Below are 17,727 nucleotides of genomic sequence, written 5' to 3'. Positions count from 1 at the left end.
TTTGCGAATTTCTGTTTTCGCGATAGCCGCTCTGATCGCCACGCCAAACTCGTCGCTACACGCTGGTCACTCGCCACAGATAATATAGTAATAATTACTTAGAACCTATACGAGCTTTAGAAATCTCATCTTCTACATAGAAATTTCATTATAAACATTAAAATGTGTTTTTTTTTTCATTTCTTTGCCATTTTTTAATTGGTCAGGTTGTCTTAGCTATTGAAACTCAGCTATTTGGATGGTACCAATTAATATATTATCAAAAATAATAATAATAACAGACGACATGAAAATACTATTCTTTATGATTTTAAAAGTTCCAATTGCTAAGACGACCTAACCAAGACATTTTAATGTTTATAATAATGTTTGCGGTGAATTAAGGATTACTTAAATAATAAAAGTATATTTGAAAAGGAAGGTTTAAATGATTGTATTTATTTGTTATATTTGGCTGATTTGATGCATTGTAACTGTATTAATTATTTAAAGTAAGCAAACATAATAAATTAATTAAAATCAGGAGCATTTTATAATAAAACTTTGTATCTCTTTACAATCCATGAAACTATTATATTTGTGCGCTTGTCATACATCGCTGTAGCCTATAACATTGAAAATACATATAAAAAATCCCCAAATTTATTAATGATCCCTATACCATGAATGCGTAATGTTAATGACCCTAACTAAGAAAAAAGAGATAAACAAAGATACTTTCAGCCTCCGCTTTAACACCCTGCCCATACAATAAATTCCCTCTTTATCCCTTCATAACGTAAAAAACAGCAATTAGCATAATTACCGTTTATTCTTTATTATGCAAACGGCCTAAAAACACCTGACTTCTTTGTATTGGCGGGCAAATTTTGTGTTTAAAAACCGGTCAAGTGCGTGTCGGACTCGCGTTCCATGGGTTCCGTACATAACTAAATTTTCCGTACATAACTTGACAATGTCTTTGAAAACCCGTGAAGGCCGTATCAAAACCGAAGCAATTAAGTCCGACTCACGCTTGACTCCACAAAAATAGGATTTCCTGTCATCTACATCTATTATAGGTAAATAACTATTCTGTGTACTTATTTGTTTCAAAATTTCAGACTTAGTAGTTTCGCAGATAAATAGGGGGATCGGACAGACAGACAGACGCACAAGTGATCCTAATGTCATGACCGGACTGGATCAAACGGGATGTCATGACAAGTCATGTCATTATTCATGATAGGTAGTGTCGGACCCGTATGTACCTAAGGGTTCCGTTTTTCCCTTTTGAGGTACGGAACCCTAAAAATTGTAAAAAGTTTCATTTGGCAAATAAAAACAAGGGGTGCTTTTATTATTTAAAGTTACAGCTTGATTCGTAATTTTAAACAACGAACATTTGCGTTAATTTTCTTGTAAGAAAGAATGTAAAAAGAAGATAATATTATAATTATAACAGTTATAACGAGGATAAATACGATGTTTTACATTTTGTACTACATTGGCAGGCCCCCTTACCCGTATAATCGTAAGCAGTTAATACAGCCTATGGACGCGTGCCACTTCAAGGATATGATAGGCGCTTTACCGACAAATACCTTGTACTTAAAAAAGCTCGGCAAAGAGTTCGTTTAGCAGCCAGAGAGTTGGTGAAATGAAATTCTTTTGAAACTAAGGAGTAAACTTACATGATGATACGATACCAAAATCACGTTTGTTAAACTATCTAACGTTGTCTTTCACTATCGGCCTCATCTCAAAACTCAAAGTCGCTCAACGAGCTATGGAGAGGGCTATGCTCGGAGTTTCTCTACGCGATCGAATCAGAAATGAGGAGATCCGTAGACTAACTAAAGTAACCGACCCCACCGGATTAGCAAGCTGAAGTGGCAATGGGCAGGCCACATTGCATGCAGAGAAGATGGCCGATGGGGTCGAAAAGTGCTCGAGTGGAGACCACGGACTAGCAAGCGCAGCGTAGGACGTCCACCCACAAGATGGGCAGACGACCTTGTTAAGGTCGCCGGAAGACGCTGGATGCGGGTCGCTTCCAACCGGCACGTATAGAGGTCCAAGGGGGAGGCCTATGTTCAGCAGTGGACGTCTAATGGCTGAGATGATGATGAAACTATCCATGATTGTTATAAACTGTACTAAACTATACTAAAACTATACTAAAATAAAATGGCCAACCCCTCCAGTGGCCAAGGTGGGAAAAGAACCCGTGTCTTCGGCTTACGCGGCTAATGCCATAACGCCTATGGCATTAGCCGCGTAAGCCGGGTACGCCACCCAGCAATCCCAGCATTTTTTAAAGGGTGGGGCAGAAGTATGGTTACGTGTCTTAATTGTTCCTAAAAATTTTTAACTTCTCGTCAGACCACAGACCAGGGTGGGGCAAGTTGCCCCACTTGCCCCACCGTGAGTACGCCTATGGCTAATGCCCTGTAACTCTAGGACAAATTATAGGCCTCGGCCACTGGAGGGTTTGGTCACATTGTCCTTAGTACATATGTGATACGAATCTAATTCAGTTTATAATTCATTTATAGTAGTACCAGGCGTGGCTCACTCCGCGATTTCGTCGCTTTGCTACAGGTAGCTAAAAGTACTTCCGTTCTACCCCAATTTTGGGGAAAGTCATAAGCCGCGCATGGCACTGTCGCCACCTAGCGGCCATATCTGTGCTGATCGTAACAGACGCGTTTTGTTAGAGAGTGAGTCTTCTGTACCTAGTACCAAAAAGAATAAATATATAGAGGGGTCCTGTCATAGTAAATGTTGTAGTCACTGTAAATTTACTGCAATCTATCGACACACGACTATAACTCAAAATAAACACGCATAAAATTATCAAAAAAATTAATATAAATGGATAAATGATTTATATTATTTTTATATAATTTTGACCCATGTTCATTCACTGATATCTATGTGTTAAATATGAAACGGTGTCGTCACGCCATCTAGCCGAAAATAGGCTAAAGGTGTGTGCGCCATCTATCCGAGGATGACTTTTTCTTGATTTCCGAGTCTCGTTTTCTTCTGTATTCATCTTATACGAAGTTACATGTCTTTGATAGTACTATTATTTATTCTGTGGTAGTACTACTTAACCCTTTACCTGGCTGACGGTTCAAAAATGACAATCGAATGTCAGTCTTACTGATCGAAACAAGAACACATGTTTGAAATGCCGTATGTGGGAAATATGTATCCCTTACACTGGTAAAGGGATAAAAACAAAAATCAAAATAATAGTAGTTTGTGTTACATGGGATCAAAATGATATATTTCCGTCAAGGGCGTACATTGAATCCTGAATGAAGCGATGAATTCTACAATATAATCCTGAGCGTAATGAGGGATTCAAGTGTTAACGCCCAAGACGAAATAATTTTGATACCGTGTGACACATACCTACTGCTTTTCACATCAACTAAGAGAAAATTGTTATGTTCCCAAATATGTATTATTAGACAAAAAAAAAATTGCAACAAAGAAAAAAATCGTGTCCTAGAACAGAAACGTGTCCCAGTACAACTTTGATCCCTCCTAGCAGGGAAGAAAAGTGCCACTTTGATCCCTCATAGCGGGGAAGAAAAAGCCCTTTTTCGAATAGGTGATATGATAAAATAATTTTATTTGTTCCTAAGTTGTACAGTTGAATGATTATTTCTTTAATTAGCAGAATAAACTAACACGTTCTTTGTCCTTGTCACCTGCGGGCAAAGATCACGTCAGACGCATCAACAACCATCAACATCAACCTTTTTGCATGTTTGTAGGTTTAAGTGACGATATTTGTTATGTAACTTATATAGGTACGAGGTACGAGTTAGAATACAGAGTAAAGTCGGACCAAAAAAGTCTGCAGCGGATTTGATAGCCCACGCAGTGCAAGTGTCATTTATACGTCATAATTACCTACCTCACAGAAGAAATAATAGTACTACCGTACAGAAAGGACCCGAAGTTTGACAGCGATTCAGGGTCGAATCATGCTATCCCTTTCTAATATATAGCACCATAGCTTTCGGCTATTTAGAGTTGACAAAAGTGATTATCTTATCTGTGGTCGTGCACGCACAAGGAAGTCAAGTAATGCCAACCCTATCATTGCTCGGAGCAATAATGAGCCGAACGGTGCCGAGTTCGACCGAAGTCAGGAGTGTCTCCCCACTGCCTACATAGAAGTATGACGTATAAAATAACACTTTCACTGCGTGGGCTATTAAATCCGCTGCAGACTATTCTTGGTCTGACTCTACTTATAATAGGGGCAAAGAGAATTAAGTAATAGGGGGTACATCGTTCATTTGTCGTTCGTTACCGTTGTACAGTCGCCATCAGATATATCGGAGCGGCCAAGGTGTTCACAATAAGGCGACTGTACTAGGACTTTATAGCTATCAACGGTGATCTTCTTCTTCCTGGCGTTATCCCGGCATTTTGCCACGGCTCATGGGAGCCTGGGGTCCGCTTGACAACTAATCCCATGATTTGACGTAGGCACTAGTTTTTACGAAAGCGACTGCCATCTGACCTTCCAACCCAGAGGGGAAACTAGGCCTTATTGGGATTAGTCCGGTTTCCTCACGATGTTTTCCTTCACCGAAAAGCGACTGGCAAATATCAAATGATATTTCGTACATAAGTTCCGAAAAACTCATTGGTACGAGCCGGGGTTTGAACCCGCGACCTCCGGATTGAAAGTCGCACGCTCTTACCGCTAGGCCACCAGTGCTTACAGCTATAATAATAATAATAATCCACGCCCTGAGCCGCTCACGTGATGTTGTCCCCTTGTCGCTCCGTGCGAGCGGCCGTTTTCGGGGACCCATGTTGTGAGTTGGCGAGTCACCACCTGGCCCATTTTTTCATGTTTTTTAACATATGAGCAGGGCAGGTGCCATAGTCTCCTCCATAGTCCCGGTTACTAGCCCACTAACAACTCAACGCAATAGCCCGGTTTCTTTTTGAACCTTTTCTTGCAATAGTCCTACACTAACCGGGGCTTGTCCTTGGGTGCACTACTATAGTGCAAACAGGGATAATCGTCGGTTGGTGTCACATTACATTTAGAGTAAATTGTCTTATTACAAGGGGCCTCTACGTGTTGGCTTCGGCCCCACGCACGCCTTCCAAATGCCCGGGACCCCATGGTCCCGAGAATTTGTAAAAGAATTTGTAAAAGACAGACATAATAATAATAATAATGATGTACCCGTGAATGGGTTCCAGCAGGCGTTCCACATGACATCAAATCTCTCCAAACGGCCTCTACGTGTTGGATCTATATCCCCACGCACGCCTTATAAATGACCGGGCTCGAAAGACCCGAGAGTTTCAAAACGGAGATACACATAATAATAATAAAATCATTTATTTCAGGCAAAGCCCATAAAAGTGTTAGTATCTGTACAAAGCAAGACTTAAGACTATTGTTAATAAAATACAGAGTCACAAAACACAGACACAACCGGATGAGCATAAATTCATTAAAACAGTCAACAAAATACATGTAAAAATAAAATTAAATAATTGAATTGCGAATTACAGAAATAAATTAAATTAAAAGCATTAAAATAATAACAATAGAAGTTAAAAAATCGATCGACAATAAAAAGAATTAAATAAAAATTAAATTAAAAAAGGTTAAATAGTAATTGTAATAAAAACATGTCATCAATTAAAATTTAAAAATTACCAATTATAATTTACGAATGTCAAATGAAGGCCGATCCATCTTTTAAGCATGGGTGAATCCCACCTGTCGGCAAACACCCTTAGAAGGCCGCTTATAGCTATAGCTATCAACGGTGATGCGACCACATAAACCCACAAGAGCCGCAACAAGCATCTAATAGCGCTACATAAAATAGTAAAAATTCAATAATATGTATAAAAACAAATTCCATACTAAATTGTTGCCATGTTTAAGCATTTTACGTCAAAAATGTGACGATTTTGTAGGAAGTGGCGCCCTCATTTATTTTCTACAATATCTTGTCGGACAATACAGAATAGTAAATATGCAAGATACCTAATATACGTATAAGATAAAAAAGGTACTAATATAGTCCTACTTAACTACCTAACAATATTTAATTTAAACCAACTACGATATCGTAAAAAAAATCTTAGTACTTGGTTCTCCTTTATTTTAGATTTATAATAATAAATTATTTTACTGTTAACTGACAGTTCGTGAAACTTATTACAAAAGACATAAGGTCCACCGATGGAAGTGTGTTGCTGTTTGTATTACGTATAAATTAAATGATACATTTATAAATGTAGGTATATTAATAAAAATGCACCCCACATATTGTGTTTCCTTACTACTTTGAACAATTCATTGGTACAGAAAGATTAGAAGTGGAGTCCACATTCATTGATATCATGTTCTATATTATTACATCCCCCAGCTAAGGTAACAATAACGCCTACAAACATTTGCTTAGCACCTCACATAAGCAAATCTTGCTCGCATGGAAGAAACCTGCAACTACACACTAAACTCAACCCTATTATCCACGCATAAAGATCATATTCATTTGATATGGTAAAATTTTTAATATTCATACAGCGAGACACATCTTGCGTCGTGTAGCTCAAAGTAATTTAAAGTCTATTGTAGTATAATTGTATTACGTGAATAGAATGTAACAAGAGGGTGGAAGGAATTATATTTCCTAATATACATTGGCATTAATTACTCGCTGACGAGCGAGGCGTGACGTTCTCGTAACGATACCGTGACGGGAACGGGAATTAGTTTGACAGACTTAATGACCAAAACCAAAATTAAATGTTACCACAGTATAATAAAGAGTACTAGCGTAACGCTGCCATTAACAAACACAAAGCATGCTTAGATTAATATTAGGTCGTCGTCATATTGCAGATTTTCAGTGGAAAAATGAATGTGGTGAAAACCGTCAATAAGGGAATGAGCGTTTACAAGCTCTTCAAAGATGCAAGAAAAAATATTTCCAATACAATAAAATATTTACATCAAAAAAAGATTGCGTAGCAATGTTATGAAGTTGGTCGTTGATATGACCGATAGTACTGTCAATTTTTTTGTTAAAAGGATTTTTCCTTTAACGGAACCCTTATAGGATCATTCCTGCGTCTGTCTGTCTGTCTGTCCGACCATCCCCCACCCCTTATATCTGAAACTACTGGGTATAAAATTTTGAAAAAATACACAAAATAGGTCTTTACCTATAGATGACAGAAAAACCTATTAGAAAAGTGCAATCAAGCTTGAGTCGGACTTATTACTTAGATTTTGATCCGAATCTATGGGTTTTTAAAAACAATTTCATTCACGTTGCACATAAAAAATTACATTGTTGAAAATTGGGTAATCTACGGAGCCCTTGGCACGCGAGTCCGACTCGCACTTGATCGGTTTTTTTAGACAGTGTCAGTCTACATGTTTAATTCCTCCATGTGTCTGGCCATAGATATGACGATAAATAAATTACTATATGACATATTATATGACATATTATGTAGGTAGCAAAGTTCTAAGTTAACCTGACCCCTGCCTGTAACTTGCAATCTAACTTCGCCAGATAGAGACTATCTGACACAGACCTATGTCAAAGTAGACCACGAAAATGCAACTGCCAATTGGCGTGTCGGCTACGCGACCTGGTCCCGTAGACAACATGATGCCAATCCCTTTCGCTCCGTAGCGATCGAAACGCAACTGTCAATCGGCGCGATTCGGGAAATGCAATAGATCTCTACTATACCTCAACAAGTTACGATATGGATAATTTAACGATATTTGTAAGATAGATATGTCAAATTTGACGTTTCCGCGATTCTGGAGGTCCTCTTGAACGATTTAGACACATCAGTCACATCTAGTCGATATCTATTGTAAATCTAGTTGATCTCTATATCGTTTCTAGATCTTGTGATTATCTCGTTTCCCGAATACGCGTGACTGTCACACTAATATGGAAGAGCGATAGAGAGACATAAAGCGATTCGATGGCGAAGCGCAAGCGATTGTCACCTTGGCTAGGCCGCCTGTTAAGAGAGTAGCTAAAAATGAATCTACCACAAATGCCTGGAATGTCCTCCTTTAAAGTGTATTAAAAATCAAACTACACGTTATTTTCAAAAGTCGCTGAACAAATGTTGATCAGTATGAGGAGTACAGCCTAATACAGTTAACTCTTAATCAAAATATCGGGAAATTATTTCCCACTTCATTCTAATTTACGAAATATTTTTTATCTTTTTAAAGGCAGCACTCACCGATACCAACCATACAGATTTAAAATCTTAGTAATATTTTGAATTTGAAAAATGGCAACACTTTTCTAATGGCCGCCATTTGTGACCATACGTCAAAGTCAATGTCAGTTGTTGTGATTTTTTTTGCAATAACGACAATTTTTTTTGTGTTTTGAGGTTAAGTGCGAAAAAAAATCATGTAAGTGCATACACTGAATACTACCATAAACTAAACTTATTTTCCCTGCGTTTTGCTTGAAAAGAATTGTGTTAACGATATGATTTAGCCAAGATTTTAAGGTTTTAGTAAGTGGGTAATTATTTCCCATTGTTTGTTCCTGAACGTATGATTTACAAAAAAAATGGTAGGTTTTATCAAGTGGGAAATTATTTCCCAGTGTTTGTTCTCCACTAAAATTTTAATTGGTTTCCATAAATAAAAATATATGCCCGTTTGCCTGTTACACAAAAAAATCTGTGCCTGTTTTTATTTTCTTTTTTCTTTTATTTATTTCTCTGATTTTTGAAGATAACGTTAAAGGATCATACTTGAATTCCAAGCAAAGCCGGGGGGAGCTACTAACTAGTAAAAAGTTCGTAACCGTACCGGACAATGGGAAACTATTTCCCACTTCATTCAAAATTTTGCTATTCCGTAACGGATAACGGGAAATTATTTCCCACCGCAAAACCCCCCTTTCCCCCCACTAAAATTCTTTTAATATATTTTTTCGTAATCTACGCACCCAAATTACCTAAAAACCATTCTTAGTTTTCTAAAATCTCATAAAAAGTATTCCGTTTGATTAAGGGTTAATTTTTTGCTCATATTACAGGCCACGCCCGGTATATTGATTTTCAGCTAGAAATTTTAATCACATTTTGAAACAAATCACTGTACATAATGTCATGCCTCTATGTCTGCGCTAGCAGAGCACGGGGTGTGAAATTAATAAGACTGTCTGGAACTTGCAACTATGTCAGCATATTGGGCTGCCCGCGGCTAGGATTACTGCAGTCTGCTCTCGTGGTTACAGGCTTTATTACAGTCAATTTCGGCTGGCTTCTTGGAAAACGTGTTATAACGGTAAAGAGCCATTATAAAACTTAGCAAACCTTTGTTAAATTAGGGGCCCGATACGGATTTTGAAATAGATATCTATTAGATATCTTTTAGACATCAACAAGATACGATAACGATATGTTTAAGATCTAACCTGTCAAATTTGACATTTTCGCGATTCTGGATATACTCTTAAACGATTTCCACAGGATATGACTTAGAGATCCAATTCACATCTAATAGATATCTTACTCTATCTAACGTAAAAGTGACATTGGTTACCCGAATAGCGCTGCAAAAGAGAACTAGTTGATATCTAAACTATAACGTATCTATAATGGATCTAGTGCGTGTCGTCTCTTGTGAATATCTTGAAGTTCGAATACGGCAGTATGTCTTTTTCTAACACCTTACAGCATTTAGCTGGAGACGTCTTGGCTGTCATTTTCTGTACAAAACAGTCTGCCGATTTTTGTGGGAGAGGGGCGCGTCAATGGCTATTTGTACATGATTTGTACGTAACTTATAAATAACCATGTCAGATAAACGTCAGTCCATACAAAAGTTTGCATAATTGTGCAAGGTTTTCGGCAGAGGCGTATTAAGCTTTTAAAGGCGGTTCCGGTTATTAAATGCTGTAAATCTGACACTAATGTCAAATAACGATTATGAACGGCTTGTTAGGGTAACATTCCATTTCCAACGACAGCTGCATTACTGACAATTTTACTATGGAAATTGACAATGACAGCGACGCGTTCAGTACCGGTAGTGCAGCTGCGGTTAGAAATGGAATGTTACCATTACATTTGATAGTCCCATATCGACTCTGTCGTAAGGAAAGGGGCTTATGAAAAATAATCCGTCCAATAGGGCAATAGAAATGAAATGGACAGCGCGACAGGCGGCGCGAGTGCAAACGACAAAATTGGATGAAAATACTACCGTTTCTAAGGGCATATAGACTAGACATAAAAATTCAAAATCGCTCTCCTTCTTGATTCGACTGGCAAATCATATTACTTTTTGGCAACCGGGTTTTTTAACCTAATTAGACCCCGCTGAATCCGAATTTGCCGGTTGCTCGATCGAAATCATGACCGGAAGTGAGATATTTGACATTAAAGGACCCTTTTTTTAGTTTTTCGTAAATAACTCTTAAACGGAGGCGCATAGCAAAAAATGTTCTATTACATAAGTAATCTGCATAAAATTGCCTACAAGAAAGATTCAGTACAATTTTTCGCTAGGATCAATATTCAAAGAGATATTAACGCGGGGAATTTAATTATAATCACTTCTAAGGTCCCTTTTTTTAGTTTTTCGTAAATAACTCATAAACGGTGGCCAATATCAAAAAATGTTGTTAAACGATAATAATCTACACAAAATTTTGAACAAAACAAATTCAGTATACTTTTCGCAGAGATCAATATTTAAAAAGATAATAAAGAGGGAAAGTTCTAGTATAATGAATTCTAAGTTTCCTTGTTTTTATTTATTCGTTAATAATTTGAAAAATATGACTCATAGCAAAAAAAATCTTATACCTAAATAATAAACATAAAATTTCCTACAAGAAACATGTAGAACACTTTTCGCTAGGATCAATATTTAAAAAGACAAAGCAGCGGGTAAGTTAATTATAAATAATTTTAAAGTTCCTTTTTAGTTATTTGTAAATAACTCGTAAACTGTGTCCCATAACAAAATAGGTTTTTAAAAATAAATTATCTACATAAAATTTCCTCCAAAAAACATCTGGAACACTTTTCTCTAGGATCAATATTTAAAGCGATATTAATGGAAGAAAGTTAATTACAATCAGTTCACTGGTCACTTTTCATTAGTTTTTCGTAAATAACTCGTAAACGGTGGCCCTTTGCAAAATAATATTCTACATAAATATTAAACATAAAATTGTCCACAAAAAAGGTTCTGTACACTTTTTTGCTACGTTCAATATTTAAAGAGGTATTAAAGGGTGTAAGTTAATTATAATCAATTTCCAGGTCCATATTTTTAGGTTTTCGTAAATGACTCGTAAAATAAGGCTCATAGCAAAGTATAGTACATTGTAGGAGAGGACGGAAAACCGCTAAAAGATGGACGAGTGAGTTCCCCTGAGTGAGTTCGAGTGAGACTAACGTGTCGGCCCTCGAATAATACGAGTCCATCTTTAGCGTTTCCGGCCGAGGCATTACATAGTGCTTTTCACGACTACTGCGAGGAAATAAGAAAACATTTACATAACTATAAGTACTAGCCCGCGATTTCTCTGGTAGCAAATTACTAGCCACTGCCTGTACTGTCTCTTGAATTTCAGTAGGCGTCAGCGTAAGGATATCATTTTCTTCACTAGAAGAACTCATTTTTATAGCGAGCGTAGATACGCGTTTCTTATATTTTTTAGTCAAACACAATTTACACTATCCAATTCAGTAAGTATTTTCAGATCCCGCCTTTTTTACTTTTTTTACCACTTTTAAGAGGCGTTTTTCTGTTATTTGCTTCAAACCGACTCTAAAATTAGAAGCGTTTTTGCTAAAAAAAAACCACAAACAGCTACAAAAGTAAAAAACGCCTTAAGCGTGAACTGAATGGATAATTATTAAAAAAAATTAAGTGAATGGTTATGACATTTCTTTTTTTTTAAACAATAAATTGGTTCTATAAATAACCTAATTTTATTTTTGACGGAAAAAGTTGCGCAAAAAAAGACCTTTTATTGTTTTTTATGTTTTAAATTATACTCATTGCTGTAGCGAACTGTCACCAATGACAGATGATGATAACAATAAAACATTGTAGTAGTGGTGGTTCAGGTGCTACAGCTATTGCCTACTTTCCAGCTTGGTTTTAGACCATCTATTGCCACATTTCCGAACAGTGGCGTGAAAAGTCCTTAAACTTCTTGTAAATAAAAAATCGGCATAAAATTTTCTACGAAAACATAATGAACACTTTTCTGTGGGATAAATATTTGAAACGATATTAAAGAAAGAAAGTTGATTACGATCAATTCACAGGTCACTTCTTTTTAGTTTTTAGGGTTCCGTACCTCAAAAGGAAAAAACCGGCCAAGCGCGAGTCGGACTCACGTTGCAAGGGTTCCGTATATTACCCAAATGTCAACAACGTATTCTTTATATGTGAAACGCGAGTGAATTGCCATTAAAAAACCCGTAGGGGTCGGTTCAAAAACTAAGTAATGTGCGACTCGCGCTTGACTGCATATTTCTAATAGGTTTTCCTGTCATCTATACGTAAACCCAGTAGTTTCGGAGATAAAGCCCCCCCCCCCATTTATCCGTTTACGAGTCATTTACGAAAACCTGAAAATAGGGACTTGGAAATTCATTATTATTGATTATTGAACTTACCCCTTTAATACCTCTTTAAATATTGATCGTAGCGAAAAAGTGTACAGAACCTTTTTTGTGTACAATTTTATGTTTAATATTTATATAGAATATTATTTTGCAAAGGGTCACCGTTTACGAGTTATTTACGAAAAACTAATAAAAAGTGACCTGTGAACTGATTGTAATTAACTTTCTTCCATTAATATCGCTTTAAATATTGATCCTAGAGAAAAGTGATCCAGATGTTTTTTGGAGGGAATTTTATGTAGATAATATATTTTTAAAAACCTATTTTGTTATGGGACACCGTTTACGAGTTATTTACAAATAACTAAAAAGGGACTTTAAAATCATTTATAATTAACTTACCCGCTGTTTAGTCTTTTTAAATATTGATTCTAGCGAAAAGTGTTCTACATGTTTCTTGTAGGAAATTTTATGTTTATTATTTAGGTATAAGATTTTGTTTGCTATGAGTCATACTTTTCAAATTATTAACGAATAAATAAAAACAAGGAAACTTAGAATTCATTATACTAGAACTTTCCCTCTTTATTATCTTTTTAAATATTGATCCCTGCGAAAAGTGTACTGAATCTGTTTTGTTCAAAATTTTGTGTAAATTATTATCGTTGAACAACATTTTTTGATATTGGCCACCGTTTATGAGTTATTTACGAAAAACTAAAAAAAGGGACCTTAGAAGTGATTATAATTAAATTTCCCGCGTTAATATCTCTTTGAATATTGATCCTAGCGAAAAATTGTACTGAATCTTTCTTGTAGGCAATTTTATGCAGATTACTTATGTAATAGAACATTTTTTGCTATGCACCTCCGTTTAAGAGTTATTTACGAAAAACTAAAAAAAGGGACCTTTAATGTCAAATATCTCACTTCCGGTCAAGATTTCGATCGAGCAACCGGCAAATTCGGATTCATTCATCTATATGTACCTATAGTGCAATATTTTCGAAGATTTTTAAATTCTGATTTGCCCTTCAGGATTTTTAAAACGGCAGACCGTTTTAAAAATCCTTATCTTGATCCTGAATCCTGATCCTGATTTTAAGTGACCAGAGGTCACTGAATAAATAAAAGGCCATTAGGTGTCGCCAGGTGTGCCTGTCTAAAAGCAAAAATGCAAGCTGCAAAATCTATGCACACAATAAATCTGCACATTTTTCTAAAATACACGGTAAGCAAGAAACCTGCATAACCAGCAGCATTTTCTAAAGTCCATATTTTTCTACTTTTTGTCTGATTTGAATAATAAATAGTCGAATAATAACTCGGTTTAGTTCTTTTTATTTAAATCCCTACTTTATAAATTTAATGCAAAAGTGACTCTGTCCGTCTGGCCTCTATTGCCCCTTCACGTTAAAACCGCTCAACCGATTTTGATTTTGGAAATACTTTGATGCCCGGTGAAAGACGAAAGATAGTTTCTATTAATCATTATCATCTATCCACGCAGAAAGACGTGGGTAGGCGCAAGTATCAAAACAATTCGTCAGATATAATTGTGAATTTCGTAATCGCATATCTGCATTCCTAGCATTCGAACACGATGTCCAAGGAAGCGAAATTAACCCCCTTCCTTCTACTTCCCTCGTCAGATATTTAACCACAGCGCACAATATATCCTCTCGCTTCCTGAGGTCGCCTCATTCACGGATTACCCGCTTGAATTGTAAGTAATATGTATGAATTAAGTAAAACTCAATTATGTGCCTTATTAGTTAGTGACAAGTTGAATATATAGGTAAAAGTTAATAGTAAGTAACACGTGGCTGAATAGGTCCACGTTGATATGTATAGTCTGTATCTTTAGGTATTAAAATAAAAATAAAACAAAAAATTTGTACGTTTTCGGGTAGTTATAACATTTATTGGTTAAGCAACCAAATATAAAACCGCCTGGATCAGTGACCGAACGACCTGACTTTAAACTACATTATTTGATCATGTAATGTTTTCATTTAGGGTAGATTTTGTTTAGTTATTTTTAAATACCTAAAGATACATAGGTTGGGTAGAGCTGCCTCTTCGTCGAAGCCAAGGAAATGTTTTGTCGATCTGAATTAGTGCCGTGTCTCACGGATACGCAGGTACTTTATGCTTATATGCGGATTATATAAATTATAAATTACCTATGATATTAGATCCTAACGAGTTTTTTTTCCTCACTATGGTGTTTGCAAATAACCATATGGTTTTTCGCTTAATGTGTTCTTGGAAAGATATATACCGGGTCCACATTAGTCGTAAACTTTAATCTTAAAACGTGTCGTACACGTTTTACAACGTCTGTGGCTCGCGACAATGACGTATAACCTCTATTTTATATTCCTGTTATTATAAATGCAACCTTTTGCCTTGCTACTCTGGGTCAAATTTAGAATGAACGTCGAAGAAATATATGAGTATGCTTAAGTTAATTTTCAGCGTATTACCACAGTTATTACTCTAGTACTGCCTTGTGTTAGGATTATTATTCAATGCTATTACAACCATTAAGTGGAGGCAAAATTGATCATTTTGGCACGTCAAAAATGTTGTATAAATGTAATTTTAATAGTATAGAAATAAACACAAGTGAGCTTTTGTTGTGTTTGTGTGCATGCATTGCGCGTCTGTAAAATTACTGTGCTTTATTTACATAATATAAGCATAGGTAGGTACTGTGGAGGGGAGCGCAGCTGAAACAGCCCGTAATATCTATTAACCCTAATATCTTTAAACCAGAAAACTTTTTCATTTCAGTAGAGCACCTTCTATTTAGTTATTCCTTGTATTTTGCCCAAACATAAATAAATTCGAACTTCGGTTGCTGCCAGTTCTTTATGTGAATATAAATGTTAAAGCTAAATATTAAATGTTTCCCAATTTATTTGAACGTACACTGCCCCGCAAGCCAATAAATGTTTTTAATTGTATTTTCCAAAAGACAAAAGCGTTTTTTTTGTAATACCTAACATACGTATTGACATTGACATTACCCCAAAGAGTATAATAATATAAAATATGTATCATTAACCTTTGCGGTATCTGATTCTCCCTTGAAAATACTGTTCCTTTCCCTTCCCCTGAGCTTAACCCTTCAAAATATGCGGAAAATCCCCTTTCGGTCAGAAGCGGATCGGCCATCTTAGGTATTATGCCCATATTGAGTACACACAAAAGTCTGATGGAGTGAACTGTCCTTTCCTTTCAATACTTGCCAAGGGGTACCTCGTTAAAGTTCGAAAAATATTAAGATTATTTTACTGACCTGCATGTTACAAAAAAGTATATGTTTTAGATTAGGGTTCTACCGGGTGTGGCCTGTAACATGAGCAAAAAATTTAACTGTAGGCTGTACTCCTCATACTGACTAACATTTGTTCAGCGACTTTTAAAAATAACTTGTTGTTTGATTTTTAAGACACTTTAAAGTTTATTCTAAGGCGCAATGTATTGCGAATTTTGTTATGGCGTGACAACTTGACAAGCAACGTCAATCGCAATGATATGGCGTGGCGATGGCGTCCATTGAAGATAATATTTATTTTGTATGAAAAATAGCGAGTCTAAATACTTCATAATTTTTAAAAGTTGTTGAACAAAAGTGTCACCGTTTGAGGAGTACAATCTATGTTTTAATTATTTGCTCGTGTTACAGGCCACACCCGGTATATTGTGTCTTTCTTCAACTCGTATATTATATTGAAACGCAAGTACAAAATGTAAACTCTCCGCACCAACATTCACGCTATTTGAGCAAAGTTTGCTAAGTACAACACCAAACGTTGACTTTTTGCGCCTTCCTTGCCATCAGCCAAGTTTCTGGGCTCAAATGGGCATCAATAACATTTATGCATAATCCTATTTTAAGACGAATATCAAGCTCTATAAAGTTTTTTTTGCCTCGAAACACTCGCTGTAGATGAATCATTCATATTCCCAGTTTACAAACTGAGGAAGTTATCTCGTTAAATGCACCGAGAGTCTGCGAGAAACCGGCCTAACTTTGTGACCGACAACCAATTAAAGTAGACCTTCTAAAGAAAACAATAATGCATCATATACCTTAACTAGCAAGGCGCTCTTAAATCCACCAGAGCTCTTTCTGAGCTGGGCGGAGAGCTATCGCTGAATTTAAGGTGCTTCGTCATCTTGGTCTTAGTTTAAATTGAGGTCAAAAGAGACGTCACTGGGATAGCTAACTTTACCTTTATAATGTTAAGCAAAGGAAGCAAGTGAATTTTAGTCTAACTTTTCGGTAATGTATTTCGGTACCAAATGGGATTTTGGATTTATGCCAGCAAAGACATGGTTTCTCAATGTTCATTCGTGTTTTGGACGCGTAACTAGTCTAAAAATCTGACGATATTTTTTTGCATAGTTATTTATATGCACATATTTTACAAAGTTTCATTAAAATTTATATGAAGCGATTGGAGTTGTTTGTTAACGCGTTTCACTAGCCAGCCTAGTTTACTTACAATGAAAATACTAAATTTACTTAGGTACTTCAAAAATACATGTCTAAATAAGACAAAGAACGTCTTGACAAAATGCCGTTGTTAAAACGGAGAGAAACTTCGTTTGTACAAGTTCATATATATTCCTGTGAGACCTTGAATCAATTTAAGTTCCTTGTTTCGACTTATTTTTCTGTAGGGAAATATGTTTTTTTTTATATTTGTATGCGACGCAAAATTGTTTTCTTCATAGAATTTTGGTTTACTGTGAAACTTTCCGCTCTCATTTCCTTATCAAATTTTAGTTTCGAAAGTCAATAAAAAAACGTAGCTTTCATTTATTTTATCATAATGGAATCAACGCATACAGTTGTGTCTTACAGCTAGCATGGTTTGTTTATGTATGCTAGCATATTGTTTATATTATCTTTAAACTAAGTTATTTAAGTGACCCACGCGGAAGCAACAAGGCGTCAGTTTCAAAAAGCCTGGATTAGTAAGTATGAGCATTCGATACTTCCGAGAATTGAATAGCGAAAGATTTTCTGAAATAGGTTTTTGTCATATACTTACACCGTGGAGT

This window comes from Cydia fagiglandana, chromosome 20, assembly GCF_963556715.1.
Source record: "Cydia fagiglandana chromosome 20, ilCydFagi1.1, whole genome shotgun sequence".
Taxonomy (NCBI): Eukaryota; Metazoa; Arthropoda; class Insecta; order Lepidoptera; family Tortricidae; genus Cydia; species Cydia fagiglandana.
Note: the sequence above shows the minus strand (reverse complement) of the source record.